We start from the raw sequence: 16,226 nt of genomic DNA on the forward strand, positions 1-16,226 counted from the left end.
TCTGGCCGACTGCTTGCCACAGCCCTTCGGGAACACCACTCAGGACAGACCATCAATGGGATTCGGAATGCGGACGGTTCCTTAGCGGTCAACAACGAAACTATAGCTGCACACTTTCACGACTACTATATGGGGTTATATAACCTACCCCACAACATAGACCACCCGACCTGGACGGCAACAGATCCCAAATTATCACGGACTTCTTACTAAAAAGTGGACTCCCATCTCTTGGGGACCAAGACCTAGCTCTCCTTGACGAACAGATTTCTGATGAAGAGATTAAAAGGGCTGTTAACGAACTGAAGACTGGGAAGAGCCCTGGGCCAGATGGCTACATGGCCATTTATTATAAAACATTCCTGAATATCCTTTCGGTTCCCCTTAAGAAAGCCTTGAACTCCCTGTCCATACCCAGACAGGTCACCCCCGACTTCCTATCAGCACATATAGCGGTGCTGCCCAAACCCAATAAAGACCCTTCCCTATGCTCGAGCTACAGGCCGATATCGCTACTAAATTTAGATCTAAAAATACTGACAAAAATCCTAGCTTGCAGACTGTGCCCCCTACTATCGGACCTGATTGGTCCGGAGCAGGTAGGCTTCATGCAGGGGAGGGAGGAAAAAGACAACATTATTAAAACGCTTCTGCTGACTCAGGCCGCTCGTGCAGGGCAGCTCGGAGGCCTTCTCCTGTCCACGGATGCGGAGAAGGCCTTCGACCGAGTTGCGTGGGATTACATGCTGGCCTCATGCAGATGGGTAGGAATGGGAGAGCGGATGATGTCGTGGCTCTCGGCGATATACCAAAATCCCTTGGCTAGAGTCAGGGTTAATGGTTCCTTGTCGGATCCGGTGACTATCGCAAATGGGACCAGACAGGGATGCCCCCTGTCCCCACTTTTATTCATACTCTCCCTTGAGCCGTTTATTAGAACGATCAAAGGGGAGGACTCGATCAGAGGGTTCAGGGTTCGAGATAGGGAGTTTAAAGTAGCGGCTTACGCCGATGACCTGATGTTTTACCTAGTGGACCCACACACGCCGATCCCCAATTTACTTAAGGCCTTTACGAACTTTGGTTACATATCAAATTTAAAAATCAACTACTCCAAATCTGAAGCTTTAAATATAAACTTAAACCCTGAAGACCTAACTAGATTTGAAGGGAACTGCCCGTTCCGCTGGGAGAAGGTAGCGCTTAAATACCTAGGGGTGTGGGTGGCGCCAGACATTGGTAAAGTTTTTGATCTTAACTTTCCCCCGTTGCTAAAAACAATTGAAGAAGACTTGCGTTCATGGGGTGCGCGGTGGTTCTCCTGGTTTGGACGGGCCGCTATTCTGAAGATGTCAATATTACCTAGACTGATTTACCTATTCAGGACGCTACCGGTCCGGATTCCGAGAAGCTTCTTCCATAAATTAAATTCACTGGTGTTGAATTTCTTATGGAACAAAAAGAGGGCGAGGATTAGATTCGCCCTTCTGACGAAACCCAAGGTCAAGGGAGGGCTGGGGCTTCCGGACTTCAAGAAATACCAGTTAGCGGCCCACCTGACCAGGATAGTCGATTGGCAATGCCATAAGAGCGATAAGGACTGGGTGGGATTGGAAGACATGCTGTCTGAGAATAGATTGTCATTGATTCCCCTGAACAGACTAAAAGAAGAGATTAGCCTGAACCCCCTGACTGAGACAACACTGGCACTGCTACACGCGACGACAAAATATTTTGCTGTAACAACCCCATATGGCCCCCTGACTCCACTACGAGACAACCCGGACTTTATTCCGGGGACGGGAAACACTTTCTTCTATAACGCGACTTCTGAAGCCCCGAGGCTGGTGAAGGACTGTTTCACCCATGGCAGAATGAAAGACCTGAACACACTTAGGAGAGACTGGGAAGCCCCCAAAATCCCCCTTTGGACGTACTTCGTACTCAGGAGCTTTGTTAATTCCCCGAGACATAAGGAAGCATTTCATAGACCCTTGACGGATTTTGAGTCGGTCTGTGCGTCTGGTGAGCGACAGATTAAGACTACCTCTGTAGCGTATTCCTGGCTGCAGAATCTAACTAAGCACTCTGAGGACAACTGTAAGATTAAGTGGTCTCTGGAACTCCAAAGAAATATTACGGACTCGCAGTGGGGGGACGCTTGTGCATTGGCCCATAAATGTTCAATTAGCGCTTCCACCCAAGAGTTATGCTACAAACTACTGATAAAATGGTACCACACTCCAGACAAACTTCACAGATGGTTCCCACAGGTGTCGGAGATGTGTTGGAGATGCCAAAGCGATGTGGGGACACTTACACACATCTGGTGGAGCTGCCCCAAGTTAACTCCCTACTGGGATGAGGTGAGATCATTAATCACTCAAATGACACGTACCTCCATTACATTGGACGTGGCTTGTTGTCTCCTGCACATCACCGACATACCTCGGAAGAGGTATAAAAATTCGTTGCTCAAACATCTGCTGAATGCTGCTAAAGCACTGGTGCCGCTGCACTGGCGTTCCCCCAGAGTCCCCACGGTGAAAGAATGGTTGATTAAGGTAGCTGATACCTATGCAATGGAAGAAACGGTGGCTCAGGCCCATGAGGTGGTGGACCAATTTCATGACACCTGGACACCTTGGGTAGTGTTCAGATATTCTAAGAGACATGCCGATATCCTCCAGACCATCTGAGGCATGGTATACTTGCATAGACTACTCACCTCCGTTCTCTGGTTTTTTTTTTTCTTTTTTCTTCTCTTTCTTTTTTCCTCTTTTCCTCTTTTATCTTTCCTCTCTGCTCCCTTCAACTCTGAATGATCTTTCTTTCAGTTATTAATCACAGATTTTATCTGGAGGATTAGTTCATTTTGCTGTATGGTACAGGCGGTTTAGGCACCTGCGAGCTTACTCACATTCTTTCCTCACTGGTTAAGAATACTAGACGAAGGGGGTTTGCCTTAGACGATCGAGTAGCTTTTATTGTACAAGCTATAGCCTCTGGCAAATAGGTGTACCAAGAGGACAAGATTTCGCTGATTCTTAAAGTATTTTTTATGTACCACCAAATGCAATTGTAATGTTATAACTCCTGTTATTGTTTCACCTTTATTTTCAATAAATGCTATTGATGTGAAAAAAAAAAAAAAGAAGACTACGGCATCTGGAAATCCCAGGCGGTCTCCCATCCAAGTACTAAACTGGTCCCAACCCTGCTTAACCTCTCAGATCACATGAGATTGGGCTCTTTCAGGGTGATGTGGCCGTAGGAGATTTCTTCAGGCACTCTCAACCCTCTTGACTAACGCCAAGATGGTCACCTTGGGAAACAAACAAAAAAAACAAGTCAACGCCAACAATATAAAAAGAAGCCTACAGCACCTAGTATTCCCAGGTGGTCTCCCATCCAGGTATTAACAAGGCGCGACCCTTTCTAGCCTCTGAGATCAGAGGAGATTGGGTGCTTTCAGGGTGATGTGCCCAGCGAAAAAAAATAAACGAATCAATGTCAACAACATAAAAAGAAGCCTACAATAACTGGTATTCCCAGGTGGTCTCCCATCCAGGTACTAACCAGGCCTGACTCTTCTTAGCCTCCAAGATCAGACGAGATTGGGTGCTTTCAGAGTGATGTGGCCATAGGCAATCTCTTCAGGCACTCTCAACCCTCTTGACAAACACCAAGATGGTCACCTTGGTAAACAAACAAAATGCTTTCGGACCATCGTGCAACAATTTTGGCCTTTATTACAGGCCGACCCTATGGTAAATCAATACATAACTGACTCACCTGCAATTACTTTTAAGAGATCACAATCTCTAAAAGATTGTTTAGTTAAAAGTCATTTTATTGACAATCCATTATCCACTTCTTTGAAACAATTCGGCACATATTCCTGTGGTCAATGCGACACGTGTCCGTATATTAATAACTCTTGTAAAGTGAAACTACCCAATGGTAGTTGTTTTTTTCCTAAGTTTCATGTTACGTGTTCCACCCCCGGCATCGTATTTCTAGCGCAATGCCGATGCGGAGGCTTCTATGTTGGTAAGACTAAACGACTGTTTTCAATCCGCATTAAGGATTATATTAAACCTATACTAAATAAGTCACAGCCATAAGTAGGCATATTGGGACTTACCATTCCTTTGACCCTGATTGGATTCGTTTTACAGCTTTGGCACATATACCCTTGAATTCACGAGGTGGTTCTGTTGACAAGTTTCTTTTACAAACCGAGGCCAAATGGATTTTCACTTTAAAAGATACCCAGTACCCGGGGTTCAATGAAAATATCAGTTTTAGATCATTTTTATAACAGTGTTCTTTTCCACTTTTTCCCCTAACCCCCATTCTGGGTTTTCCCTGACAACAGGACTTAGATGAAGAAATTTCCTTCTTTTTTTCTCCCCCTCCTCCCCTCCCCCATTCCCCCTTTTTTTTTTTTTTTTATTATTTCATTATTGGATTTGTTATAACACCATATGAATTGACTTGATCATTGCTGTAATTATAATTGATATTTTTTTCTCCTTTTGTGTCTAATAATAAACTAGTTATCATGGTACCCTGGTTTGTTTGTATCTGTGTTCGCGGATCATGCTGCACAAACATTGGGATCTCTGTTGTTCACTATGACTCTCGTTCACAGGGCGGCGCTCCACAGATCGCTAGCGCCGTGTCCGGGATTAATCGATACCTTTTTTTTTGCATCGCTGGGACAAATCAGTGGGTCCATTAGCCTTTTCCTTTTGGTTGGGGGGCATACGGACACCCAGGGTGCCTCTTGAGTCATTGACTTTGGGGACACCCGTTATGGTGGATCACTGGCTGTTACCCCTATTATGGGGATAGGGCTAGTTTGCATACAGGCTTGTCTACTTCCGTCTCTATAACACCAGAGACCCATTATGGCCATCTCTCTATTGTTAACCCTGTTGGCAACTGCCCAGCTGGAAGCTCCACCTCCAGCTTAGTGGCATGATGGGAAATGTAGTCTGGCAGTCGGCGTAACTGGCTCTGCACATGCGCGGTGTTCTCTCCAGAATGTCCGCATCGAGCCGGTGACGTCAGACGCCGGTGACGCCGGTGACACCGGTGACGCCGGTTGCACATATCTTCATCTAGTGTTGATTCCTGGTTTGCGGTTGCTGGTCGATAGGTGGTAAGCGCCATTTTGTTTAGATCACATATGCCTGGGTTGCTATATATATCTATATTTATCTATGTATCTTTGTAATTACATTGTAGATTTATGTTACTTTGTATATTAATTCTATATTATATTTATCGTTAGTTGCACATTCCCCTGAAGAAGCTTGTTGCGAAACATGTTGGGAACGAGTGCTATCAGTCTTTCAACTTGCATTTCCGGGATCCCTCTAGTCCAGTAAAAATGCGTACATTGTTCTTTGTATTTCTACGTACTATATTTGACACTATAGTGCTTTTTAATGTATATGAATAAATAAATTTTTATTATATTTCGTTCTATTAGTGTTTATAATTGCACCGCTTAAAAATCTCCCTTGTTTCCCCTTCCCATCCCCCTTCCCCGTTTTGTAATTTTCATATTTATTAGGAGATGATGTGCCTATCTCTGCACGGTGTCACTGGATAGGTTGGACCATATTGTTTCTATAACATAAGAAGAAGTCTACAGCACCTAGTATTCCCAGGTGGCCTCCCATCCGGGTATTAACAAGGCCTGACCCTGTTTAGTCTCTGAGATCAGACGAGATCTGGTGCTTTCAGGGTTATGTGGCCATAGGCGAACTCTTCAGGCACTCTCAACCCTCTTGACAAACAACAAGATGGTCACCTTGGTAAACAAACAAAACAAAAACAAGTCAACGCCAACAACATAAAAATAAGCATGCGGCACCTGGTATTCCCAGTCGGTCTTCCATCCAGTTACTAATCAGGCCCGACAATGCTTAGCCTCAGAGATCAGACACGATCGGGCACTTTCAAGGTGATGGGGCTGTAGGCGATCTCTTCAGGCACTCTCAACCCTCTTGACAAACACCAAGATGGTCACCTTGGGAAACAAGCGAAACAAAAACAAGTCAATGCCAACAACATAAAAAGAAGCCTACGGCACCTAGTATTCCCAGGTGGTCTCCAATCCAGGTACTAGCAAGGCCCAACCCTGTTTAGCCTCTGAGATCAGAAGAGATTGTGCGCTTTCAGGGTTATGTGCCCATAGGCAATCTCTTTGGGCACTCTGAACCCTCTTGACAAATGCCAAGATAGTCACCTTGAGATACAAGCGAAAAAAAAACAGGTCAATGTCAACAACATAAAAAGAAGAATACGGCACCTGGTATTCCAACGCCATCTCCTATCCAGGTACTATCTAGGCCCAACCCTTCTTAGCCTCAGAGATGAGAAGAGATAGGGCTCTTTCAGGGTGTTGCTGCTGTAAGCGATCTCTTTGGGCACTCTCAACCCTCTTGACAAATGCCAAGATGGTCACCTTGGGAAACAAGTGAAAAAAACAAACGAATCAACGCCAACAACATAAAAAGAAGCCTACAATAACTGGTATTCCCAGGTGGTCTCCCATCCAGGTACTAACCAGGCCTGACTCTTCTTAGCCTCCAAGATCAGATGAGATTGGGTGCTTTCAGAGTGATGTGGCCATAGGCAATCTCTTCAGGCACTCTCAACCCTCTTGACAAACACCAAGATGGTCACCTTGGGAAACAAGCGGAAAAACAGGTCAACGCCAACAACAAAAGCCTACGACACCTGGTATTCCCAGGCGGTCTCCCATCCAGGTACTATCTAGGCCCAACCCTTCTTAGCCTCAGAGATGAGAAGAGATAGGGCTCTTTCAGGGTGTTGCTGCTGTAAGCGATCTCTTTGGGCACTCTCAACCCTCTTGACAAATGCCAAGATGGTCACCTTGGGAAACAAGTGAAAAAAAACAAACAAATCAACGCCAACAACATAAAAAGAAGCCTACAATAACTGGTATTCCCAGGTGGTCTCCCATCCAGGTACTAACCAGGCCTGACTCTTCTTAGCCTCCAACATCAAACGAGATCGGGTGCTTTCAGGGTGATGTGCCCGTAGGCAATCTCTTCAGGCACTTTTTCACCCTCTTGACAAACGCCCAGATGGTCACCTTGGGAAACAAAAAAAACAAGTCAACGCCAACAACATAAGAAGAAGTCTACCACACCTAGTATTCCCAGGTGGTCCCCCATCCGGGTATTAACAAGGCCTGACCCTGTTTAGCCTCTGAGATCAGATGAGAACTGGGATCCCAGTTGAAGTCATTGGATGACGTAACGCGTAGGAAACCGGAAGTGACGTTTACATCCGAGCAAGGCGCTCGCCGGTCCATTGTTATAACTGTGTACTGTTCCGTTTTTCTTGTGAGTAGACAAGTTTTATCTTAAATAAAAGTGTTGGTTTGAAATACTACACCATGGTGGACCTTTCTGACTTATCCCTTTGAGCTTGCCTGTCATTTATAACCCACGAGGAAATCGCAGGAGTTTGTGGTATCTCCAGAAGTCCGCTCTGCAGCCATCCCTTTGATCATTCTCTGTAATTTAGTTGCTTTGTTTCTCGCTGCATACCTTGCAGCTGCGAGGTAATTATATAGCATAAGCATCACTGGCACGGAATATCACCAGAAGAGAGTTGGTTTGGCACATTGCACTTTAATTTTTGGATTGTGATTATTGCATTCAAATTGCACGATTGGACTATGTATGGGACACTTTAGTGTGATTCACTGATGTTATCGTAACTCACTCATTTGCTGCTATTGATTCCCGTTGGAATTAGTCTATTTTTTGCGTGTTTTAATTAATTTTATATACACTGCAATTTTACACTGTTTTTTTTTTATTTTTTTTATTTGGTGATATGTGTTTTATTGCATTTAGCAATGTACCCTGAATTTTTGACACCTGAATGATGCACAGAGACACCTTTAAATAGTTAATTTATGTATAAATGCATGTATGCACTTTTCATATAACTTTTAAGCACTTGGCACTGTTTTAGTTTACAAACTCAGTTGCACCGATACTCGTTTTTGCTAGTATTAATGATTTATTTTTATTTTTTCATATTATTTGGTTTTCAAGGTAGCGCAACACAACCCCCCCTGTTTTAAGTATATATAGCATTGAGAGCCAACTCATACAGTGATTGCTGCTCCTGTTGTTATTTTGCCTTCTGACCTTATTTGCCATAGAGCGCGGAAGCCTCTTGATATACAAGGGCACTGGTAAGTCACTTCCTAGGTCTAGGGGGTTATAAAAATGCCTGTAGGTTACCACCCCCCCCCCCCTGCAAGACTGGAGCCAGCCTCACAGGATGAGTCAGTGCCCCTGTCAGGTTTTGCAGCCTCTCCTAATATTTCAGCCCCGATATACGTCACTGAGGACTCCCTTAGGGCTACATTGGAGGGTTTTGAAGGGAGAAACATATTGTTTCAGCTTCCCTGAAAGACAGCAGGAAAAGGGGTAGACCCCCTCCCTCTGCTGAGATTCCTCTTTCAGATGACACTTCTGACAATGAAGAGAGATCCCTAGCTTGGGACAGGGATCTTGAGCAGTTGGATGAACCAGAGGAAGAGGAGAGAGTCCCCTCCTCCAAGGCGCTCAGAAAACAGGTGCAGTATTATACTGAATTGGTGCGTACCACATTCAGAATGTCTGCTGCTGAGATCGCTACATCCTCTGTTTCTTCCCTGGGAGTCAGGAAAATCCCACAGACTGCCTTTTCCTTTCCAATTCATCCCTTAATGGATAAATTGTTGCATGAGGATTGGGAACATCCCGATAAACTGTTTGCTCCTCCTAAAAGGTTTTCTATGCTTTATTCTCTGGAGGAAAGTTTCACCAAGAAATGGGAGGTCCCATCTGTCGATACGGCTGTTTCTTGCGTGAATAGAAACCTGACCTGTCCTTTGGATAATGCTCAGGTATTTAAAGATCCAACTGATAAAAAGCTGGAAACATTATTAAAAGCCTCCTTTTCCATGACTGGCGCTGTAGTGCAACCTACAGTCGCAGCTGTGGGGTTGTGTCAGTTCCTCAAGGAACAGGTTAAGCAGATGCTTGGCCTCCTTCCCAGTGAGGAAGTGGAGAATTATGCAGAAATACCTCAAATTCTGTGTTTCATGATTGATGCGATTTTGGATTCTGTCCAACAAGCATCTCGTTTGTCTCTCCTGTTGGTACACATGTGAAGGGCCCTATGGCTAAAGAATTGGACAGCTGAGCTATCATGCAAGAAGCATTTGATTGGGTTCCCGTTTAAAGGGGAAAGTTTGTTTGGAGAAGAATTAGACAAATTCGTCCAAAAAATTTCATGGGGTAAATCTACTCTCCTTGCAGTCAAAACGTCCATCATTTAGGCGTTCTCTCTCTCCCGGAGCATCAAGCTCTAAGCAGTGGCGACGGTCTTCTCAACCCCCCTCTACAGGAAAGGCTCAAGGCCGGGCCCAGGCGCAGAAGAAATCCGGGGGTCAAAAGCCTGCCAAGCAGAGCCCAAAAGCTTCCTTGAGAAGGGGCGCCCCCGCTCGGCCGAGTGGGAGGAAGGCTCCTGCAGTTTGCGGAAGCCTGGCGGGAAGAGATCCGGGACAAGTGGGTGGTCTCTTCGGTATCTCTGGGCTACAAGCTGGAGTTTCAGGAGATTCCACCTTCTCGCTTTCTAAGGTCAAGGATCCCCAGGGACCCAGTAAAGCAAAGACCGCTATTTCTGGCCTTAGATCACTTACTATACCAGGGGGTGATAGTAGAAGTGGACCCAAAAGAACAGGGTTCAGGGTTTTACTCGCATCTCTTCACTGTTCCAAAGCCAAATGGAAGTGTCAGACCTATCCAGGATCTGAAGGATCTGAACAGTTTTTTACGCATCCAGTCCTTCCGAATGCAGTCAATTCGCACTGTGGTCTCCTCCCTGCAAGGGGGGGAGTTTATGGCATCAATAGACATCAAGGATGCATATCTCCATGTGCCAATTTTTGTGTGTCATGTGGCTTATCTAGATGATTTGCTTCTCATAGAGAAAACAGTAGCGCTCCTGAACCACGGTGTTACCAGAACGCTAGAACACCTGGAACGTCTAGGTTGGATTATAAAAAGTCATCCCTACAGCCTGCTACCAGGTTGGAATACCTGGGTATGGTTATCGACACCGCTCAGGGCAAGGTGTTTCTACCAAGGCCAAAAGCCTTGGCCATTGGGGATCTGGTGCGCCTAATTCTGGGCAGATGATCTTCCCCCATTTGGTTGTGAGACTGTTAGGGAAAATGGTCGCCTCCTTCGAGGCCGTTCCATTCGCCCAGTTCCACTGAAGGCCTCTGCAAAGATGCATCCTTGCGGCTTGGAACAGGAAGCCCCAGTCGTTGGATCTTCCTATGCGTCTATCCCCAGGGACACGCAAGAGTCTCGTCTGGTGGTTACAAACGAGAATTCGCTGAAAAGCAAAACTTTTCTTCCTCTTCCATGGAAGATTATTACGACAGATGCCAGCCTGACAGGCTGGGGAGCAGTGTTGGAGGAGACGTGCTCGCAGGGGAAATGGTCTGCGATCGAGAATCTATTGCCCATAAATGTCTTGGAGATCCGGGCAGTTTATATGGCTCTCATAAACTGGTCTTTCAGACTACGGGGTCTCCCTGTTCGGGTTCAGTCTGACAATGCCACTGCAGTGGCCTATATCAATCACCAGGGCGGTACCAGGAGTCTGGTTGCTCAAAAAGAGGTGAATCGCATACTTGTCTGGGCAGAAAGGCATGTACCATGCCTTTCTGCAGTCTTCATTCCAGGAGTGGAAAATTGGCAGGCGGATTTTCTGAGCCACCAGCAGTTGTGCCCAGAAGAATGGGATCTGCACCGCGCCGTATTTTGGAACATATGTCGCAGGTGGGGTACTCCAGACGTAGATCTGTTTGCGTCCAGGTTCAACAGAAAACTGGACAAGGTCGTGTCAAGGACAAGAGATACACTCGCTCAGGGGTCGGATGCTCTGACAGTTCCCTGGGGTAAGTACAATTTGATTTATGCCTTCCCCCCGTGTCCGCTTCTGTCGCGGTTCCTGGGAAGAGTCAAGAGGGAGACAAAGTTGGTTCTTTTGGTAGCCCCGGCTTGGCCCAGGCGACCGTGGTACGCAGAGATCATGAAGTTGGCAGTAGGCAGGCCGTGGATCCTCCCTCTCCGGCCAGATCTGCTCTCACATGGTCCAATTTACCATCCTGCTTTACACAGTCTGAATTTGACGGTTTGGCTGCTGAGACCCACATTCTGAGAGACCGTGGGCTTTCGGGGCCAGTCCTTTCTACTCTGGTCAATGCCAGAAAGCCGGCCTCCAGGCTTATTTACTACAAAATCTGGAGGGCATATGTTTCCTGGTGTGAACTCAGGGAATGGCATCCTAGAAAGTATGTCATTAGCAGGATCTTGGCCTTCCTCCAGTCAGGCCTAGAAATGAATTTGGCCGTAAGCACTATCAAGGTGCAGATTTCGGCCTTGTCAGTGTTTTTTCAGAAGCCACTTGCATCGCATTCCCTGGTGCAGGCTTTCATCCAGGGGGCTATGCGGATAAGGCCGCCAGTCAAACCTCCGGTGTGCCCATGGGTTCTGAATTTGGTTTTCTCAGCTTTGCAGGGGCAACCTTTTGAACCTTTGCATCAGGCTTCGTTAGTTCTTTTGACTAAAAAATTGTTTTTCTTGGTAGCCATATCCACGACTAGAAGAGTGTCAGAACTAGCAGCTCTCTCCAGCAAAGAGCCGTATCTAATTATTCATAAGGACCGGGTGGTAATGCGTCCCAACAGGTCCTTTCTGCCTAAGGTGGTTTCAGGATTCCATTTGAATCAAGATGTAATCCTACCATCCTTTTTTCCGGACCCACAGTCCGCAGAATAAGAATCTTTGCACACTTTGCATGTGGTAAGGGCAATCAGTATCTATCATCAGGCAACTGCTCAGATAAGGAAAACTGATTGCTTATTTATTTTGCCGGAAGGCCCTAGGAAGGGCCAGGAGGCATCAAAATCCACTCTCTCAAGGTGGATTAGACAGATTATTTCTCAGGCCTATAGTGTTAAAGGGAAGATCCCTCCTTTTCAAGTGAAAGCGCACTCAACTAGGGCTGTAAGTGCTTCTTGGGCAGTGCATCACCAGGCCTCCCTGGCTCAGATCTGTAAGGCTGCAACTTGGTCATCAGTCCACACATTCACCAGATTCTATCAGGTGGATGTCAGAGGGCAAGAGGATATCACCTTTGGGTGCAGTGTACTGCAGGCTGCAGTTTAGGTCCACCGGTCCTTGGCGGTCTACAGGGGCGGGCTGGGCCGGGGGGCAGGGTGGCAATTTCCCCCTAGGCTGCCCTAACAATATATGCATAATGGCTGGCGGCCACTGCTCACGATTTTTTTTCCTTTTCGGGTCAGGGCAGGGGCTGCAAGCTGAGGCAGAGGGAGGGGCACGGAAACTCAAGAGACACTCACACTCACTTATGTAGTGGAGGCCGCTCTGTTCCTGCACCTCCCGTCGGTCGCACTCACACTAATCCACTGACAGTGGAGTGAGAGCCAACCTGACCTGTCAGTTCGTGTGGGGGATTCCCCCCCTCCTCTCCTCCGAACACTGCAGCCTGTGTGAGCGTCCGCCCACTCTGTTCCCTCCCCTGCTTCCTCATTGGTAGAGGGAGGGAGCCCATCAGAGCCTCCAGCAGCTGCAAAGCATTGTGGGACATGTAGTCCTGGTGGCCTAATAGCAATTCCTGGGCGCAAAAAATTCCCTAGCCTGACCACAGGAAGAGAACAAACGAGAGGCTGCGGGGGAGCAGACTGTCACCCCATGAGGCTGATCCTGAGGACAGAGCAGAGATAATGTAAGTTTTTTGGTGAATGTGTTTTTTTTATTTTTTCTTAAAAAGAAAAGTCTTACACTATGAAGATTTCTCACTTCTTTCCCATTGTTTCAAGCTGGGAGCTGATATTATTAACCCCTTCATGCCTAAACCTTTTTTGACACTTGTTTACAAGTAACAAATCTTTTGTTAGAAAATTACTTAGAACCCCCAAGCATTATATATATATATATATATATATATATATATATATATATATATATAAAAAATTTTTTTTTTTTTTTTAGCAGAGACCCTAGAGAATAAAATGCCAATTGTTGCAATATTTTACGTCACACTGTATTTATGTAGCTGTTTTTCAAATACAATTTTTTTTGGAAGAAATACACTACCGGCATTTTCATCCCTTCCTGCCCAGGTCAGTTTTCATTGTGCGGTCATGCAACATTGTACCCAAATAAATTTTTTCCCACAAATAGAGCTTTCTTTTGGTGGTATTTGATCACCTCTGCGGTTTTTATTATTTGCACTTTAAACAAAAAAAGAGTGCCAACTTTAACCACTTCAGCCCCGGACCATTTTACTGGCCAAAGACCAGACCACTTTTTGCGATTCGGCACTGCATCGCTTTAACTGACAATTGCGCGGTCGTGCGACGTGGCTCCCAAACTAAATTGACGTTCTCTTTTTCCTACAAATAGAGCTTTCTTTTGGTGGTATTTGATCACCCCTGCGGTTTTTATTTTTTGCGCTATAAACAAAAATAGAGCGACAATTTTGAAAAAAACGCATTATTTTTTACTTTTTGTTATAATAAATATCCCCCAAAAATATATAAAAAAAAATGTTTTCCCTCAGTTTAGGCCGATACGTATTCTTCTACATATTTTTGGTTAAAAAAATCGCAATAAGCGATTATTGATTGGTTTGCGCAAAAGTTATAGCGTTTACAAAATAGGGGATAGTTTTATGGCATTTTTAGTAATATTTTTTTTTTACTAGTAATGGCAGCGATTAGTGATTTTTATTGTGACTGCGACATTACGGCGGACACATCGGACATTTTTGACACATTTTTGGGACCATTGTCATTTATACAGCAATCACTGCTATATAAATGCAGTGATTCCTGTGTAAATGACACTGGCAGTGGAGGGGTTAACCAGGGGGTGGCAGTGTAGGGGTTAAGTGTTCCTAGGGGTGTGTTACTAACTGTGGGGGGGGGGGGCTGGGCTTTCATTTAGTGAACACTGATCTCTGCTCCAATCACACGGAGCAGAGATCAGCGTAATTTGTTGCTAGGCAGAACGGGGAGATGCTGTTTACAACGGCATCTCTCCGTTCAGCCGCCCCGTGAGATGATCGCAGATATGCCCGCGGCGATTGAGTCCGCGGGACCCATGACCGGACTCACAGGGGTCCCAACCAGATTGGACGTACCTGTACGCCAATATGCCTGCCTGTGCCATTGTGCCGATGTACATCGGCGTGCGCTGGTCGGGAACTGGTTAAAAAAAACACAATATTTTTTACTTTTTGCTATAATATGCCAACTTAAGCCTTAACAGTTTAGGCTGATGTGTAATTTTCTACATATTTTTGGTAAAAAAAAATTGCGATAAGCAGTAATAAGTTATTGATTTATGGAATTTTTATTATTTTTTTCTTTTTACTAGTAATGCTGCAATTTTTATTGTGACTGTGACATTGCGGTGGACAGATCGGACACTTTTGACACTATTTTGGGACGAGTGACTTTTATACAGCGATCAGTGCTATAAAAATGCACTGATTACTGTATAAATATCACTGGCAGGGAAGGGGTTAATCAAGGGGTTAAATGTGTTACCTAGGGAGTGATTCTAACTGTGGGGGAGATGGGACTGACTAGGGAGGAGACCAATCCTATATACTAGGAACATACGATCTGTCTCCTCTCCCCTGACAGGATGTGGATCTGTGTATTTACACACACAGATCCACATTCCTGCTCTGTCATGAGCGATTGCGGGTGCCCGGCAGACATCACAGCAACTGGGTACGTGCATCGGCTCCTCGTGACGTGTACCTCAGTGTACCGCCAGGAAGCCAAGGATGTCCTATGATAAAGAGCACACTGGTGACATCTATCATAGAACCTGGTCCAGGAGGCACGACTTCGTATGACAGAAGCCGCACTGGGTAAGCGGGAGATCTCCGCTCTGTGTTATCCAGCAGCTTTTCTCTCTCTAATCCCCATGCACTGAACAGACTGCATTGATGGGCTATGGTGAGGCTGCATTGATGGGCACTGACAAGGCTGAGATGATGGGCACTGGTGAGGCTGCATTGATGAGCAATGATGAGGCTGCATTGATAGACACTAGTAAGGCTGCATTGATGGGCATTGGTGAGGCTGCATTGATGGGCATTGGTGAGGCTGCATTGATGGGCACTGTTGATGGTGAGCTGATTCGTGGATTAATGGGCCACTTGACTAGACTTGCCCCCCAGGCCTAAGGCTGCCAGCCCTCCCCTGGCGGTCTATATATTATGATCTCTGTCTCCCTCCCCTCAATCTGAGCATTGCTTTGGGACATCCCACTATGTAATGAAGCTCCTGTGTCCCGTGATGTATGATCAAGAAAATAGGATTTTTATATACAACTTACCTGTAAAATCCTTTTCTTGAGAGTACATCACGGGACACAGGGCTCCCGTCCCTCTTGGATTTTACGTGGTTTCCTATTGCTTTGCTACAAAACTGAGGTGCCTCCCATATGGGAGGGGTTATATAGGGGAGGAATTCTCCTTAATTGGGGGTTAACCAGTGTCCAATCACCAGAGGTGCCTATATAACCCACTATGTAATGAAGCTCCTGTGTCCCGTGATGTACTCTCAAGTAAAGGATTTAACAGGTAAGCTGTATATAAAAATCCTATTTTTTATGTTGTTGGCGTTGACCTGTTTTTTTTTTTTGCTTTTTTCCCAAGATGACCATCTTGGCGTTTGTCAAGAGGGTTGAGAGTGCCCAAAGAAAGTGCCTACGGCCAAATCACCCTGAAAGCGCCCGATCTTGTCTGATCTCGGAGGCTAAGCATTGTCGGGCCTGATTAGTAACTGGATGCGAGAACGACTGGGAATACCAGGTGCCGTAGGCTTCTTTTTATGTTGTTGGCGTTGACATGGTTTTTTTTTCCGCTTGTTTCCCAAGGTGACCATCTTGGCATTTGTCAAGAGGGCTGAGAGAGCCCAAAGAAATCTCCTACGGCCACATCACCCTGAAAGCGCCCGATCTCATCTGATCTCAGAGGCTAAGCAGGGTCCGGCCTGGATAGTACCTAATTACAGGTGCTATAGGAATCTTTTTATATTGTTGGCTTTGACCTGT

General features: G+C 45.7%; 5 pseudogenes; 1 reads left to right on the forward strand and 4 right to left on the reverse strand.

The window, feature by feature from the left end:
- Positions 1–3,530: 3,530 nt before the first annotated feature.
- On the reverse strand, positions 3,531–3,649 carry LOC143955241 (5S ribosomal RNA; annotated as a pseudogene).
- A 2,010-nt stretch (positions 3,650–5,659) lies between these two features.
- Positions 5,660–5,778, reverse strand: LOC143948829 (5S ribosomal RNA; annotated as a pseudogene).
- Positions 5,779–6,537: 759 nt separating this feature from the next.
- Positions 6,538–6,656, reverse strand: LOC143954496 (5S ribosomal RNA; annotated as a pseudogene).
- Positions 6,657–6,969: 313 nt separating this feature from the next.
- Positions 6,970–7,088, reverse strand: LOC143951262 (5S ribosomal RNA; annotated as a pseudogene).
- An 8,789-nt stretch (positions 7,089–15,877) lies between these two features.
- LOC143943033 (5S ribosomal RNA) lies at positions 15,878–15,996 on the forward strand (annotated as a pseudogene).
- The last annotated feature ends 230 nt before the right edge of the window (positions 15,997–16,226 follow it).

Source organism: Lithobates pipiens, unplaced genomic scaffold (genome assembly GCF_037356315.1).
Source record: "Lithobates pipiens isolate NorthernLeopardFrog02 unplaced genomic scaffold, aLitPip1_a1.2 Scaffold_10, whole genome shotgun sequence".
In the NCBI taxonomy this organism is placed as follows: Eukaryota; Metazoa; Chordata; class Amphibia; order Anura; family Ranidae; genus Lithobates; species Lithobates pipiens.